The 18,374-nt window shown below is 44.8% G+C and overlaps 1 protein-coding gene across 1 annotated transcript in view; it reads right to left on the bottom strand.

The window, feature by feature from the left end:
* TXNL4B (thioredoxin like 4B) overlaps positions 1 to 18,009 on the bottom strand; it is a 62,839-nt gene extending 44,830 nt beyond the window's left edge. Inside the window, exon 1 of the mRNA XM_075590121.1 lies at positions 17,913 to 18,009. The gene's annotated coding sequence lies outside the window, so the exon portion shown is untranslated. The remainder of the gene's footprint in view (positions 1 to 17,912) is intronic.
* Positions 18,010 to 18,374: the final 365 nt, after the last annotated feature.

Below are 18,374 nucleotides of genomic sequence, written 5' to 3'. Positions count from 1 at the left end.
GCGCCGATCCCTCAGAGCACGCACGCAGGGGCCAGTAGCGGAGAGGAGAGGCAAAAACAAGGGAAAAAAGGGGGTAGGCAAGAGTGAAGGAGGCGATAGCGAGGCGAAGGGTCGCCGCAGGGCCAAGAGAGGAGAGGGGCGAGAGGACAGAGGGGGAGCTAGAAAGAAGGGAGAGTGAGAAGCGGGAGGAGACGTAGGAAGCAAGAGGTAGCGGAGGCTAGGAGTGAAGCCGAGATAACACGATAGGACGGCCGCAGATGAGGGGAAGAGGAAGTAACCGAGGGTAGGGGGAGGTAGTCGAGGGTGGGGAGAGGTTGCGGAGAGAGGAAGAACAGGATAAGGAGACGATGAGGGAGCCTGATACGGGAAACGTGGGAGGTAGAGCAAGTTAAGCAGAAGGGGGAAGTATGTTAAAGGAAGGCAGAAGACATTAATGGAGGGGGAGGAAGGGAAGGATAGAAGGGGAGGGAGAAGGACGGAGTAGTAGGACATGACAACAAAGGAAGACGGAGGGGGCTGAAGACGAGAGGACGTCATTGAAGGTAGGGGGAAGTGATGGAGGGCGGCGGATGAGTAGGATAAGAGGAGGTCTAAGATCAGGAGGATAAGCTAAGAAGGCGGTAAAGAAGAGTCAGAAGGAAGTGATAAAAGTGATAAAGGGTGACATAGAGGGATAGGCATAGCAAGAGGCCGAGACAAGGGACGGGCCAAGGGCAGCTGAGAAGGAGAAAGGGAAGAAGTGGGGGAGAGAGGGAGCGACCACCACGGTGCGGGCACAGGGGGGCAGACGGCAGATCGTGGGGGGCATGGCAATTTTCTGTCAGATAAAATCAAATCAAGCAGGCAGCAAAAGGCAACAGCAGGCTGGAAGGCAGGCGGGTCTGCAGACGGTTGCAATCCTAAGTTATGGGTTTGAATTCGTTTATAAGGAAGGGTGTATATAGAGCGCGGACATGGGGTTGGAGCCGAGTGGACTACCCCGGAGTCGGCATGAGTCTCAACTGGGCCGGGGGGGGGGGCCCAGAACCGGATGAAGTCCTTTGGGGAATGGGTTGGGGGTGCGGAAGGGGATTCGCGAGAGCCTCCATCCCAAAGGCAATGGACTTGGCTATGGGACAGGGACGTCCTAGAGCCGATGACACAGTGTATTCTGTTTATATGTATTCATGTTGTTTTTCCTTTGTTGTCTCCCCTTGTGTTCTCTCCTTCTGTGTCACTATCCCCCACCACATGCCCCCCCCCCCCCCCCTGGCGGTGCAAGAGTGGAAGGCGACAACAATACGGGAGATGCCGGGGGCGGGATCCCCACGCCGTCAGGCGGAATCAGAATGGCCCAGAAGGACACCGACGGAATCAGGTCACGATTAAAGCACAATGAGTAACGAGGTCAGGTGTATTTCTCACAACGTCAAAGGCTTTAATAGTCCTGCGAAGCGCAAATTAGCCCTCAGGGATTACAAAAGACATAAAGCTGACTTTCTCTTTCTCCAGGAGACCCACTTCTCCAGAGATAGCTACCCAAAATGTATTGATAAGGATTTCCAAACAGTACATTTAGCGTCCACTCAGGTGAAAAAAGGGGGGTTGCCATAGCAATCCACAACAGGATAGCTTTCACGGTAGAGAAAAAGGTGGCAGACAGAGAGGGTAGGTTTCTGATCTTAGTGGGATCGATCCAGGGGAAGCCTCTCACACTGGCATCAATATATGCACCTTGCGAACCATCAGCAGACTTCTTTTCCCTTTTCTTCCGGAAATTACACAAGGAAGCCAAGGGAAATATGATTGTAGCGGGGGACCTTAACAGGACAATGAACCCCAAAATGGACCGGTGCACTGCATCTAGTCTCCCCCCTAAGCTAGACGTTCAACAAATCACCCATGGGCTAAGAGATTGCCAGTTGGTAGATATCTGGCGGGAGCAACACCCACAGAGCAGAGACTACACCTTTTTCTCCCACCCACACAACCGATATAGCCGGCTGGACTACTTCCTGGTATCAAATAGAATGGTCCCAGTGGTCTCCCATATGGGGATCCACGATATTTCGTGGTCGGACCACGCACCCATAGAGCTGCGGTGCACACTAAATTCACTAGACAGACCGGGAGCAAATTGGAGATTAAACGAATTGTTACTAAAAATCCCAGACATTCAGAAAGAAATTGGAGAGAGGATCGTGGAGTTTTTCTCTGAGAACGTGGGTGGTGTGTCATCACACACCACATTGTGGGAGGCCCATAAGGCTACCCTCAGAGGTTCGCTCATGTGCCTAGCAGCAAGGCGCAGGAGAGAACAGGCGAGTCAGATAAAATTTTTACAGGAGAAATTGGTGGTCCAAACGGAGGCACATAAAAAAATCCAAAAATGATGACACCCTGAGAGTACTCTTAGATACCAAACAGCAGTTGAATGCCCGACTGACCTCCCAGGCAGAAAAGAAAATGAGCTGGTCTAGGCGCAGGTACTTTGAGAAGGCGAACAAGCCGGACACCCTTTTAGCTAATCGACTCCGAAACAAAATTCCTAATTACCACATACAAGCCATCCGCACGCAAGGGGGAGAGCTTACTTCTAATCCTAGGCGGATTGTGGCAGAATTCAAAAGCTACTACGAGACGCTCTACGATGGAGGTAAGGTCATACACAATCAAAAAACGGGGACAATCTCAGGGAATTCTTAAGGGAAGCCAAACTACCGACGTTGAGCCGGGAGGAGAGGGAAGCGTTACAGACAGACTTCTCTTTAGAAGAGTTAACGGAAGTTGTAAAGTTGCTTAAGCCTGCCAAGGCGCCTGGCCCAGATGGCTTCTCCAACCTATACTAAAAAAAATATCTGAAAATTCTAGCCCCACATCTATTAAAAATATTTAATTCGGTCATGCATGGGGCCTCGTTTCCAGCCCAGATGCTTCAAGCGTCCATCTCTCCGATCCATAAATCTGGTAAGGACGCGGCAGACTGTAAGAGCTACCGGCCCATCTCGTTGATAAACACGGATGTTAAAATTTTCTCCAAACTATTAGCCAATCGAGTGGGTACCGTCCTCCCCAGATTAGTTCATCCAGACCAGGTAGGGTTCATTGGAGGCAGGCAAGCGGCAGACAATACCAGACGAATAGTGGATTTGGTTGATCTGGCAAAAAAACAGAATATTCCGTCGATGGTATTGAGTCTGGACGCGGAAAAAGCCTTTGACAGGATCGATTGGCCCTATTTGAGGGGGACGCTGGAGGCATTTGGCTTTGAGGGACGTCTCTTGGAGGCCATCATGGCCTTATACGAGGGGCCAACGGCAAGGGTACGGCACCAAGGGTTCCCATCAGACCAATTTCAAATACGGAGCGGCACACGACAAGGCTGCCCGCTGTCTCCCTTGCTGTTCGCCCTGTGCGTTGAACCCCTGGCGGCACATCTAAGAAACAACCCGGATATTACGGGAATAGCTGTAAAGGAGCAGTCACACAAAATGGCGCTCTACGTGGATGATGTGATCCTGACATTATCAAATCCCCTTACCTCCCTGCCCAATGTCTTCTCAATTCTGGGGACCTTCAAACAAATCTCAGGGTTCAAAATTAATCAGGCCAAATCAGAAGCCCTCAACATAAATTTACCTAAACCAGTAGAAAAACTAATTGGACTAAATTTCAATTTCCAGTGGCAACCCTCTATGATTAAATACCTAGGGGTATATATCACAAAGGAGTACAAGGCTTTATATAAAGCAAATTATCCCAGGTTGTTCCGGACTTTGCGAGAGAATCTCCGGAGATGGGAGGAGTGTAGCATCTCGTGGATAGGTCGCATTCATAGCGTAAAAATGAATCTCCTGCCACGGATGCTGTACCTTTTCCAGGCCCTCCTGATCCCCCTAATAAAAGATGACATCCTCGCGCTACAGTCCTTAACAACAAAGTTTATCTGGAATAAAAAAGGCCGGCGAATTAAAAAAGAAATCTTGAGGAGGCCGACCTCGAGAGGAGGGTTGGGGGTGCTATGCTTGTTCGCCTACTACGAAGCAGCCCAGCTGAGCCAGATTATACAATGGCACACAGACCCGAGCCTTCGGAGGTGGGTAGCATTAGAAAAGGAATGCTGCGCACCGGTAGAAATTCAGAATCTAATCTGGTTGCCCAAAAAAAGTCGGTCCGCTATGCGGACACCGCTGCAGGCCATTGTCAGTTCCTTGAAAACGTGGGACGCAGTCAAATTCAAATGTCTTCTCACATTCCCGAACTCTCTGATGACTCCCATCTGGGGGAACCCAGACTTTGCTCCCGGAATGGATAGCTCTAATTTCTCAAATTGGATTCGAGCAGGGTATCTCCGTCTAAACGATCTGGAGGGTAGGCAATATATTAAAACCTTTGATCATATCAAAGAGGAGCAGGATATTCCTAACGCCGAATTCTTTAGATACCTCCAGATCAGAGCTTTTTATAACGAAGCCCCAATTCGGCCTCGGAGAACAAATTTTGAGCAGCTTTGTTCAAGAGACACGGACGCAAGGGGACTAACCTCTAAAATGTACAGGGAAGTAGTCTGCCCAGAGACGGACGACCAACCCAGACTTAGTTACATGAGACAGTGGGAAGCAGACCTAGGGGAGACGTTAGAAGACGATGACTGGGATAGGATCCTGCAGGCAGCGGCTAAAAGCTCTATCTGTACCACATTAAAGGAGAACGCATATAAAGTCCTAATGCGGTGGTACTATACTCCCACTAAATTATCTAAATTTGTCAAAGGCTATTCTCCGCTCTGCCCCAAACAGTGCGGAGACAGAGCGGACTTATGCCACATGCTGTGGTCTTGCACGAGGGTGGCCCCAATTTGGGCGGAAATTAGAGATTGGCTTCAACGACTGCTGGAGGTGGAGATCCCCCTGGACCCATGGCTGTTTCTGTTGGGCAGACGGGTCGAGGGGCTATCGAACGCCTCACATAAGTTGATTACACATTTGGCAACTGCCACCAGGTGCGAGATCGCAGCATTATGGAAGCAACCAGATCTCCCAATCATCCCCAAGATTAGGAACAGAATTTGGTATGTCTGCCGGATGGAACAGTTAACAAGTATGGTTAACGACCAATTTTCTAAAAGTCTGGGCGCCTTGGCTGGCACAGACGGACATCCCGGAAATAGATAATACCACAATATTGCAATGATAATTAAAAAATGTGTTCTCCGGTGAAGAAACGGATCCATGACCATATAGCGACAGAGGGATTGGGGGGTAGGCGGGAACCCTGCAGACGTAGGGCGCCCCAAGAATTAGAAATTGAGTGAAAGGAGAAAAGAGGTCCATAGACCCTAGGGGAAAGGTACACACACATATAAGCACACAGAGATTCCGAGGAGGAGACCAGTCATCTGGAAGAGAGCCGGCACCCCCCTCTATCAAGGATACGGATCCCTCCACGCACCCCCTCCCCCCCTCCCTCCTGCCCTGCTTACCCTTTAGTCGTGTCCCCCTGTTTGTCTTGTGAGTCTGGTGTGTCAAGTTTTTGGATGAATGTAAAAAAAAAAAAAAAAAAGTGATGTTACTGAAGCTAATGGGTGGTGTTAACATGTATGTTTTATTTCACCCAATAAAATCAAAGTTCTAAAAAAAAAAAAAAATACATGCTTATAATGAAACATGGGAACAGGGGAACATACATTTTCAAGGTACAACAAGGTGCAAACCTCATTCCTGGACCGCAGTCCAGTTAACCCCTTGTCTCTCTGGTGAGGTCAGGGGATGGCCATATGGGGTGCAACCCCTTTAATACAGGTCCACCCCCTTTCTCCCTCTACAGTGTGTCACTGTGACTGACTGACTGTGTGTGTGTGTCACTGTCTGACTGTGTGTGTGTCACTGTGTGACTGACTGTGTGTGTGTGTATGTCAGTGTGTGTGTGACACTGTGTGTATACAGACACACACCCACAGCCACCTGCCCACCCACAGCCACGTCACCTGCCCACCCACAGCCACAGTCACCTGCCCACCCATCAGTCACCCAGTCACCCACCTCCCATCACTGTCACCCACCTCCCGTCTCTCTCTGTCATTCTCTCTCTCTTTGTGTCACTCTCTCTCTCTCTCTCACCCACACTCTCTCTGTCTCTCTCACCCACTCTCTCTCTGTCTCTCTCTCTCACTCACACTCTCTGTCTCTCTCTCACCCACACTCTCTCTGCCTCTCTCACCCACACTCTCTGTCTCACACTCTGGATCTGGATATCTTATTTACCCTATATATATCTTAACTGCCCTATACCTACACCAAAATAAATAACCTATACTGCTTTCTTCCAGATCTGACTCAAGCTTCACACAGGAGACATCGGAATCCCCCCTAACCCAGAAGACAGGTAAGGAACACCTCCCCTCCAATGTATAACATTGCGGGAATGAGGGTACCTGGGCATCGAGGGACTGCGGATCAGGTAAGATCCCAGGCGGGATTGCTGCTTTAGATATTGGGAAGTGGGGGCATCCAGACACTGGTTAAGGGGTTCAGGAAACTAGTCATTCATATCTGGCTTTTTTCCCCCCTAGATCCGACATTTATACACACACACACACACACACGTAACATGGACTAATTGTAGTATAATGTAATACAATAAATAAACTTATGTCAAAAACGAATGTTCTTACTAGGAATTTATTCATTTATTTTTTTATGGGGCGGGGCTAGGTGGCGTGTAGATTTTTTGGTTCGACGAGTAGATTTTTGGGTGATTTGTCGACCACTGAGTATAGATACTGTATATGATAAAATATCTTTTGTCTAAATTTAGCATAGGATGAATTTGATGGACGGAAGTCTTTTTTCAACTTCATCTACTATGTAACTATGTAATATACAGTCATCTGAAAAAGAAAGTACACCCTCTTTGAATTCCATGGTTTTACATATCAGGACATAATAACAATCATCTGTTCCTTAGCAGGTCTAAAAATTAGGTAAATACAACCTCAGATGAACAACAACATATGACATATTACACCGTGTCATAATTTATGTAACAAAAATAAAGCCAAAATGGAGAAGCCATGTGTGAAAAACTAAGTACACCCTTGTCTGCTTCCAGGCCACTGCGGTAGAGCATCTGGCGGCTGTGAGGATAGAAGAGATCAGCCTGCACAATGGTGTGGGGATGTTTTCCATAGACTTGCCAAGCAAGAAAGTCAGGGGGTCCAAGGGGATCTTCAGCCCCGTGGTCTCTCGGATTAGCTTCTGAATCATGGACCAATATCTCTGGATCTCTGGACATGACAACCAAATGTGGGCCATGTCCCCCTTTTGACCACATCCCCTCCAGCACAGGTAAGGTGTGCTGGGGAAGATCTGGCTCAGCTTAGTCGGGGTCAGGTACCACTGAAATAGAATTTTGTAAATATTGTCTTTAGTTATTGTACAGATAGAGGTTTTGGCTGCCGATCCCCAAACATCCTTCCAATTGTCTACGTCTATTGTCAGGTTAAGGTCCGCGGACCACTTTTGCATGTACCTGTGGGACGGGGAATCCGATGTCAACTCCAACCCCCTGTAGATCTCAGAGATCAGTCCTCTCTGGTAGCTGCCCTTGATACAGAGACTGCGTGATGAAGCACCGGAATGTGTGAAACGCGTTGCGGAGTTTACTTTGTGCAAGACAGACACTCAGTTGTTCAGCTGACAGCCTTCCCACGGAGCCTTGAGCCGCCTCCATCTGGCTAACTCCGAATGGGAGTAGTGCTGTAGCTGTAGAGACACAGTGATTGCGGTGGACTACTCCTTGCGGGTATCGCGAGAGGACGCAACACGGAAGCACCATCTGAGTATTGCCGAGCCAGTTGGTCCCAGCGCGCGGGACTGATCCATGAGCCTCGGCGTCTACCCCTATGTCCAACATCAACTTGTGTCAGATGTCCCTGCACTTCTCTCTACTGGAATAATTTTACCCTACATGTAAGTTACTACTTGCATTTGTTTTTTATGTCTAATAAATAAATCTTGACCCTTGGTGCGCTTCTGTGCCTTTTTTTGCTTGATACAGAGAGACTCAAATGTGGTTAGTGAGGGGAATTTTGGGATAGCGCTAAGAGGAAGTGCCTGAATTGCAGGAATTTAAACAAGTGGAGATCTTGGAACTGATGTTTATCGCGGATCTCCTGGAAGGAAAGGATCTGCCTCTTCTTCAGCAGATCTGCAACCAGCCTAATATTCAGGTCCTGGAATTGAACGAATTGTCTTTGTGAATACCCGGGCGGGAAGTTTGGGTTTCCAAAGATGGGGGTAAGTTGAGAGGGGGATTCTAACAGGCCATATTTCCCTTTGTTTTTGAGCCAAATGTCCCACGTACATCTCATTGATCCCAAAGGGGGAAAGAGAGGAATTCTATGTATTGGTTTGGGTGAGGGAGACGTCCTATGTTTAGTTTGATTGATATTTTCCGTGTTTAAATCTAGAGTCTTGGAGAGTGGGAGGGATGGGGTAGTCGGGGAGTAACAATGGAGAGGGGGGAAGGGGGTAAGTAGTGGTAGGCTTCGTGGGTGCGTAGGGAGGGTATATACAACCTTCCACCAAGCATAGTTTGCGCTCGGTGCTATGGCAGATGCAGGAGCCAGTGTCCAGGGAAGGGTCCAGCCGCAAAAAGGTGCCTTTTAAGCATCGAGCAGGGGCAAAGTTGTACAAATCCTCTCCTGCTGAGCATTCGGTTAGGAAAGTTCCGCAGCGTCGAAGGAGTGAACGGATGAGGTGTGAAGGTGATCTCTGGTTCGGAGCGGTGGTTCTATGTCGGGTAGGCGGGCTCCTCACTCGGGCCCCAGCGACTAAGGACCTGGTGTTAGCGGAGATCCGTGTGCGAGAAGGGGCAAGCAGGCGTCGAGACGTGACTGGAGCTTCGGCGGGTGGGCCCTTCTAGGTGAGTTCAGATGTGGGGCAGCTGGAGGATGATGGGGGGAGGGTGGGAGGGAAGAGGGTGGTTGGGGGGGAGGAAGGGGGGGATAGAAGTGTCCAGGTGTGAGCATCCGTACAGCTGGGCTTGCTCGTCAGGCGGACTGAAGGCTTTGTAACATTCCAGAAATGGGGGTCGCCTTTTTCTCTTTCCTTATTGAAAGGAAAATCCGTTATTTCCTCCCCTGGCTTCAGCACCGAGAGGAACCTTTCCCCTGCCAGGTACACTGAAGCCTTGTGACTGGATACTACACCATCTGCAACCGTTTTGCAGCAGACTTCCCAGGAAGCTTCACGCCCTGCAACTGTTATCTCCGGTCTTCGGTGAACTTTTCAGGCCTGGGAGACGAACCAAATGAAACGTAACGCACGCCAGGTTTCAAATCCTTTGTCTCAATTTATTACTCATAGGGTAATGGTTTTTATACAGAATAAAAAAAGATATTAGTTAGAGGCGTATCATAGGCGTGACATAGGCGTATACTAGGTGTGTCGGGCGTAGCTTTAATTAGAGGCGTGATTTAGGGGCAGGACATATAAGTGGCGTGACTTTTGAGATGTGTCCCTTTTCAATACAAGCAATGTTCTGAATACATAGCTTATTCATTGTCTGTTATCAAAAGAGACCTTGAGTCTTAGCAACTTTTATTACATTATTCTTGCTTCTTGCAGAGAACCATTCTATTATATTCTACTAAAACACCAGGAAATTGACCTTACAAAAGTATCTAGTGATATCCTGGCCAGGAAGAATGAAATGCAATTTAGCAGAGAAACTGAGTGCATTTATGAATTATATTTCAGCAAAAAGGCTGACTACAGAATCTTAACTAGTTATGACCATACAAAATGGAAGCTTAACATGAGTGCAGACTCTGGCCTGACATACTGGTCCTAACAATCCCTCCTTTTTGTTCTCTAAAAGAACAAATACCCTTACTAGGTACGCTTCTCTATGACAATGGCCTTATGGGGACCAATAGTATCATAGACTCTGTTCATGGCCACATATGAATTATTAGTTGCATACATGCCTTGAGATGAAACTGAAGGTTTCCTTGAGACAAATGAAAGCATTGCACACTTAGCACAGTGAAAATTACAAAAATTGCTGCGATTATACTAATCACTACAATAAAACCATAGAGAATTTTCATACCCAATTCTCCAATCCAACTAGTGAGTCCTGACATCCAATTTAAGTTAAGGCCTGAGGATTCTTTACGCATCCTTGCTTGAATTTCCTGTAACTCATCCATATCTTTATGAATAGCGCCAGACTCATCTTCAATATAGGCACAGCACTTCTGTCCTACAAGTTTACAAACACCTCCTTGTGAGGCTAGCAGATAATCAAGAGCCATTCTATTCTGTAATAATACTGTTCGGATCTGCTCTTGTTCATTAGTCAGACGGATAATAGCATCACTTGTCTGATTAAGAGCATCATCAATATTTACCATCAGCTCACTTAATTTAGAATAGAGATCCAGAACACCTAAACTAGGTATAAAAACCCCAGCTGCAATGCGAGTTGAACTAATGGTCCTGGTCAGATCTTTTCGATTTCTCAGCCTTCCTTGGGGTAATGTGTCAGATACATAGAAAGTGGGAAGGATGAAACCCAGATAACAAAGGGCAGTGTGATTGCAGGGTACAATCTTAGTGGCCCACATGCCACACAACCAATAAATATATATATATATATATATATATATATATATATATCATTAAATATTTCTATAGATTAGAATATGTCACATAATCTAAGGGTCAGCTATTTGTGAGAATTGGTGGGGGCTAATTTCTGCTAAGAGCGACTGCACAAACATTCTTCTTGCACACATCTTTCATACTGCATTTACTCAGAATGGCAAAACGGACCAAGATGGCTGCTATGGTCAAAATGTCTGACTTGTGATCCTTTCCTTGTGGTTGACTCACGTCCCTTTGTGACCTCCCACCTTCCTCATATCCAGTCTTCTCAGTCCTCCCATATCCTTAAGAGACAGTCTATTTAAAGAACAGAACAGTTAACCATTTCATAGTCCTGATGGACCAAGATGTCCAAGTTGTGCATAACTGCATTCCTTTCTTTTCCGGCCATTATATCAGCCCAGTTGATTTCTTCTTTGGTCTCTTCTTCTGGGGGACTGGCGACATCATCACCGCAGAGAGGCATAGCGTCGGTGGGGGTTGCAACGCACTTCTGGATCAGAGTTTTGCTGTACTTAATACATAGAGAGCAATGAGTAGGACAAACACACACATACAAAAACATTCGCTAGCTTCGCTCAAAGCAAATCAATCCAACCACCAAGTCCCCATGGTCCCTAAATCCTGGATAAAATACATAACATTGTGCTTTAACTAGGGCGCATACATGCCCCTCCTTTTGAGGCTAAAATATAGTCTAGAGCTATTTTATTCTGCGGGGTCATTAATTTAAACTAAACCTATTCTTGGTTAAATGAGTAAATGTCTGTGGCTGTATGATTTAGGATATCCCTGTAAACCTGTCATACAGTAACCCAACTCCTACATTTGGGAATAAATTCCTTGAAACATATTCTTCCCATAGACTACTTTTTAGCACTTGTGTATTGGGTGCATCTCTTCTGTTTCTAACTCTACGTGTGAACAATTAACATAACTGTGTGTTTGACTGATAAAGCATTCTCCCACCGGGATATCATTCTGCAGGGAGATTCTATTAACCTAGAAATCCAAACAAAATAAACAAAGTTAAACAAATAATACGTTATACTATTTTGTCATCCTTATGGGACGCCACGTACACAAACATAATGGAGCATACATTGTAACTGAAAAATAATAAAAACCTGTAAAAATAAAAAGTTCAAAGTTCGTGTGTTGAGGCCTGGACATTTTTTGCCTATAACCTTTCTCCCTTGATGATTAGTGGTCAGAGAGTATTGTGTCCATCAAAACACTTATTTGCAGGCGCTGTGTCTTTGTCTTTATTAGCTGTTTGTGCCTAGGCTGGCACTATTTTGACGTGCTTGATGTGTATCCATGATGATAAGAAATTTTTACTGCAATGCTGGTGATGAGTAGCATCTAAATGGCCTTTTCATCTGGGATGAAGAGCGTGCTTGCGTAGAAAATGCTTGACCATTAACCCGTCTTGCGTAGGTGCACTTTCAGCTTTAACCTGTGCCTAGAAAGACTCAAAAATATATATTAGTTGCATGCAATACTTATTAATTGTTTTATTACCAATAACATGGTCCTTAATTAGTTACTTTGAACTACTGATGGTCATAACTCATCCCATAAGTGTCTCATAGGGAGAGAATTTATACCTAGAAATAAATTCTTGTATTAATATTGTTACTACTATTATTAGCATCCACAATATTAAACAGAGATATTCCATATTAACGCTCCTCAAATTTTAAATTAAGCAACCAATATGGACTTGACTTTGCTACAATCCAAGTTCCTAAAACTTGGTACCTCAGCCTGTGCCAAACCAATTGCTTCCATAATCAATTCTATCCTGTCTGCAGGCTTATCCCTAAGACCTGGAAAACTGCTAGAGTTGTCCCAATCTTAAAAAATGGGGACAAAAACACTATCTCAAACTACAAATCAATCTCTCTTCTCCCAATACACACTTACTCTCATTCATACCTAACTGCCATCTGCCATTTTTTCTGATGCAAATGGTGTCAACCTTTTAGTCATTTAATACTAACTAACCTTAAAACTCACCCACAAGTCAAGCATCCCAACAGCCTGCACTCATGGCTATTGTCCCACACCCACAGTCACTCCTGGCTTTCACCTCAAGCACTCCACTGTAACTATTCTGCTAAAAAAAAAAAATGTGAAATGCCCTGTATATAATATATACCCTGTTCACTTATGCAATTACACTTGCAATAATATATCCCCTGTCCTTTAACTCTATTTCCAGGACATACCCAAAAACAAATAAATGGTTACAAAATGATAAATTTGGCAGATATTATATATCCCTCAACATAGGGACGGCTTGCTACCTGCTTTGCTGTGACATCTGCAAAGGTATTATTATTTACCAGGGGCCTGTCAGCTCTTGGAGTTAACATTGTTATAATAAATTCAATAACCTATGTATGTGTCTCCCCTCTTTAGTTCATATATTATCTATATATGTGAACAAAAATACAAAAATACAAAAAAAATTATGAAAACAGGTTGCTTTGATATATAGCAATATTAAACTGGTAAATAGATTTGTATGTGTTGTGACTACAACATTATTTACTGCTTGTGTTAAAAGAAAAAGCCTGCAGTAGGTCTTTTAACAACTGTGGCATTTACAATATAAGAAAAAATCCTGAAATCCTGAACAAAAGATTTCCTTTTAAAATAGACAAATAATTTTGAACTCTTTGCAAAGTGCTGAGCACATGGCCAGCATTAACTTTAAAAGACACTCTGACTTTAAAAAGAAAAAAATAATTTTCAAAGCGCCTCTTTTTTTTTCTTCTGGGAAAACAGCCAGGAATTCCACAGTACAGATAACGGGTTTCGCTGTCTAATTCATATTAACTGCTGGATTAATCCTCACGCAGGGGATTCTAACGTTAGTTTAATGTTAAATATGAAGCTTTCCACGCTGTCCTAAAACTGCATTTTGTATGGTCTTTCAAAGATTAAATAACGGGAATATTTTAAATTACTTATAAACACCAAGTCTATGCCAACAAGAGCATGCAACATTCCTTCATTCATTCACCTGAATGCCTTCTGCAAGAAATCTCATACTCCTGCAAACTTCCATCAATACAATTGCTATCCCGTTTTAACTATGCCCTCTTTAAAGCTAAACAAAATATCTTCAAACATGCAACAGTTATACCATGACTAAATAAACAGCAAGCTTGACCCTACCTGTCTTGTATGGCTTCTACACTGCTTATTTAACGGAGACAATTCTCGCTAAAATAACTGACCTCCATGCTGCTAAAGGCAGATATTATCACACTCCGCTCACACCACGGACACCCTCCTTTTGAAGCGCTATGTACATTAATGGCGTTATATATATATATAATGCAATATATTAATTCAAACAGTGCTTATGAGCTCTTACCAGCATTTTAAACAAAAACATCTTAATCCTGTAGAAATAAAATTGAAATGTGTTATCTTACTGCTTTACGGAAAAGAAGACAGTTCTACATTACCTTTTTCTCATGATTAAACTGCTTAAGCACAGAGCTAGTTAATTTTAATGTGAATGCTTCGCATTCTTTAAACTGTAAGAGAGAGGCTGTGCCCCTCCTTTTATTAAGATAGAAATATCACACACGAAAAGAAATGTGTCCGGTTTAAAAAGTATCCGCCTGGCCAGGACGAATAAACTTTTCAAACTATAACCAGGGACTGAGCTGAATATACTCCCCTTCCGTTGTGAGGCATTTCTCCCTTATTCGGTGTACACCTTTTTAAAACCTTTTAAAATTTAGATTTCATCATGAGCAACTAATATTCATATTTTTTGTACAGATGTTAATCAGCATGAATTTCACACAAGAAATCATTCAGGAAAAATTCATCAGGGTTACAAACAAGCTTTACATAAAGTAGCGGTGTTTTTTTGTTTTTTTTACAGAGACTTTCACTCTGAGCCCCACGGGCAAAGCAGCACTTCCCTGCTTCTGACTCTGATATGGGCACACTCTCTGCCAATGACCAAAACCACCACAATTAAAACAGACACCATTATTCTGCCAAGAACAACCTTCTGCATATTCGACAAAACGGGTAATGACTAGCTGTCTGAGCAACAAATTCCTCAGGAATCAGACCAGATTTACACTCGCATTTAAAATTTGTACATTCCTAGGCTTCCGTCCAGAGTCACTCTTACTCATGCAAGCACCCATTAGTGGCTTAAAGAAAAACAGCTAAATTATGACAAATAATTGCAATATTTATACTTACACAATATACAATGATCGTTCAGCTAGATCAGAGATAACAGTCCAGTCGTGCACAGAATTTACTGGACTCTAACCAAAAATTCTGTTTAAAAGGGCCTATCCCAATTCTTCAGTCACAATTTAGCTCTATTAAATTCCCAGAGGGGGTGAAGCATCATATATAAAAATTTACATATATACTCACAACCTCTGTGAACTTCCCACTTCTAGACACCAAAACTGAAAGGAAAATCCGTTATTTCCTCCCCTGGCTTCAGCACCGAGAGGAACCTTTCCCCTGCCAGGTACACTGAAGCCTTGTGACTGGATACTACACCATCTGCAACCGTTTTGCAGCAGACTTCCCAGGAAGCTTCACGCCCTGCAACTGTTATCTCCGGTCTTCGGTGAACTTTTCAGGCCTGGGAGACGAACCAAATGAAACGTAACGCACGCCAGGTTTCAAATCCTTTGTCTCAATTTATTACTCATAGGGTAATGGTTTTTATACAGAATAAAAAAAGATATTAGTTAGAGGCGTAACATAGGCGTATCATAGGCGTGACATAGGCGTATACTAGGTGTGTCGGGCGTAGCTTTAATTAGAGGCGTGATTTAGGGGCAGGACATATAAGTGGCGTGACTTTTGAGATGTGTCCCTTTTCAATACAAGCAATGTTCTGAATACATAGCTTATTCATTGTCTGTTATCAAAAGAGACCTTGAGTCTTAGCAACTTTTATTACATTATTCTTGCTTCTTGCAGAGAACCATTCTATTATATTCTACTAAAACACCAGGAAATTGACCTTACAAAAGTATCTAGTGATATCCTGGCCAGGAAGAATGAAATGCAATTTAGCAGAGAAACTGAGTGCATTTATGAATTATATTTCAGCAAAAAGGCTGACTACAGAATCTTAACTAGTTATGACCATACAAAATGGAAGCTTAACATGAGTGCAGACTCTGGCCTGACATACTGGTCCTAACACTTATTCTTCCCTTTTTTTTAGTTGGATGTAGGGCCAAAGAGGTAAGTTACGGCTGCCTCTGATTTGCTAGTCGAAGGGATACACAGGGGGTCTCTGCGGCTTCGGGACTTTCTGGATCTCTGAGGGGCATCTCTCGGTCCCGCTGGGTGGGGTCAAGGGGGGGGGGGGGAAATAGACCCAGCGACTTCAGGAACTCTGGGGATTCTTCAGGCCTGGAGATGGAATGGTAGCGGCCGTCTTTGAGGACAACAAGCTTAAAGGGGAAGCCCCATCTGTATTTGATGCCTCTGTCCCGGAGGATCGTCGTGAGGGGCTTCATCTCCCTGCGTCTGTCGATGGTGACCCTGGAAAGGTCCCCAAAAATTTGGATAGGGTTATTATCCATCTGGAGGTCGCTTATCCATCTGCTGGCAGACATGATTTTTTCTTTGGCAGAGTAGGTATGTAACTTTACTATTACATCCGTGCGGCGATTTGGGTTTGCTGATCTGGGGGCTAGAGCACGGTGCGCCCGGTCCATCTGAAGGTCGTGATCTGAGAGTTCGGGACCAGTGTTAGGAAGGTTCTGCGGAGGTAGCCCTGGAGGTCGTCAGGATAGACAGACTCAGGGATATTTCTTATGCGCAGATTCTGTCTGCGCTCTGTTCTCCTGATCCTCCAGGGCATCCTTGAGCTCGTTTACAGCGTGGCCTAGTCTGACCACTTCGTCTTCTGCATTTGACTGGGTCAGGAGGACCTCCTCCATTATGGTTTCCAGTTCTTCTGTGCGTGTGGTAAGGCAGCGGATATCCGATCTTAGTCCTAGGGCAGTGGATATATCTTTCTGGAATCCCTTCCGCATTTATTGGAAGAGGGATTCAAAGTATTCTTTGCCCAGACCCTGCGCCGGTAATTCGAGGTCGGGTAAGTTCTGTGCAGCTCCCGCCTCAGCCCGCGCGGGTCCCTCAACACCATCTTGGATCTCGGATGTTAGTTCCGGCGGGCGCTTCACAGGGGGGAAATAGCGGTAAACCCCTTGGTTCTGCGGTGGCTTGGGTTTGTTCGCCATTACCTTCGTGGCTTGTGTGGGTTCGGAGGCGGTTTGGAGGAATTTCGGCTGCAGTGAGTGCTCGTTCTTATAATGTTCTTAGGAGGGTACTCGGGAGCTCCTCTTCTAAGCAGCCATACTCGACGACGTTACCGGAAGTCCCCGTACTTTCTTTTTCACATGACTGTATGTGTGTATGTATATATATATATCCCTGCAATTGCTTATTGGGCAGCTTGTGGAGGCCAGCCCCTCCTCCTTCTATGTATATAATCTCCCAGCAAGGTCCCTGTATTTCACTATTCACTTTACTTGCAGACATGTGAGTATCTTCACTGGTATATACCAGTTTTTAATTGCACTAGGTTATATAAGCCTATGCTTGGATATATTAACCCCTTCTGGGTTCATTTCACATAACATTAGTATGCATTTAGCGTAGGGACCTGCTTTAGAGACTTACCTTGACGTGGTTAGCAGGCTTGGCATTATTTGATCAAAGGATGTAAACCAAAAGTCTCCTTTATCTTATAGAGTTTTACACCATATATATATATATTCCCCATTTATTGCTATCCCAAAGGGAAACACACACACACACGTGTATTTTGAGTTGTGGCAATGTATTGCTGCCGCCGCTAGTGATTCAAGATGCTTTCCACACACTTTACATTTTGTGAGATTGTTATTCTCCTTAAATTTAGTCTCATGTATAAACATCCTCTTCTTTCTTCCAGCTACTCTCTGTCCTCCATTCAGTATGACAGTGAGAGATGCCATCTTCCCACTGGCTCTTAATTCACGGCATATATAATAATATGGGCCTAGGTGTCGCCTCAACACCCATGTTATCTTTCCATAAGTGTGAGTCTTTGTTAAATTAACTCAAAGTAAACTGAGATAAACCATTGTAATAAATTTATATTGATCAGCGACGACTCTGTCTGCAACAATTGTCATCAGCGTTAGTTATAAATAATAGAAATGGCGTAAGGTAATATACAATTCCACATACCATTAACACAGCAAAAGTGCCCGCAACAGCAATGTCTCCCGGCATCTCCCCCTGCAACTACTGGCAATATGGCTGCGCGGCATCAAATGGCGCTGCGTTGCCATGCCAACAGGAACATCATGTGATGTAACAGCATCACGTGACGCCCGTTGCCATGACAATGAAACCCTACATTATGTCAGGATGTCATGCAGTGCCACATTGTCATGGCAACTTGACGCCTCGTGACATTACATAGCATCCCGTTGTCATGGCATCACAGTGTCATTTAAAAAAAAAAAAATCTCCAGGTTGGCCATCAGTTGAAGGTGGCAACCCTGCTCACGTGACGCGCTGGCGAGCAGCAAATTCAAATGTGCTTCCTCTGCAAGCATCTAAGCGCCGCGCATGCTCACGCTGGCCACACACATTTGCCGCAATGTGTTTCATCGAGGCCAGCGTGAGCGCGCCCGAACCCCCCGC

Source organism: Ascaphus truei, chromosome 3 (genome assembly GCF_040206685.1).
Source record: "Ascaphus truei isolate aAscTru1 chromosome 3, aAscTru1.hap1, whole genome shotgun sequence".
NCBI classification, from domain to species: Eukaryota; Metazoa; Chordata; class Amphibia; order Anura; family Ascaphidae; genus Ascaphus; species Ascaphus truei.
Note: the sequence above shows the minus strand (reverse complement) of the source record. Positions and strands in the feature narration are given on the sequence as shown.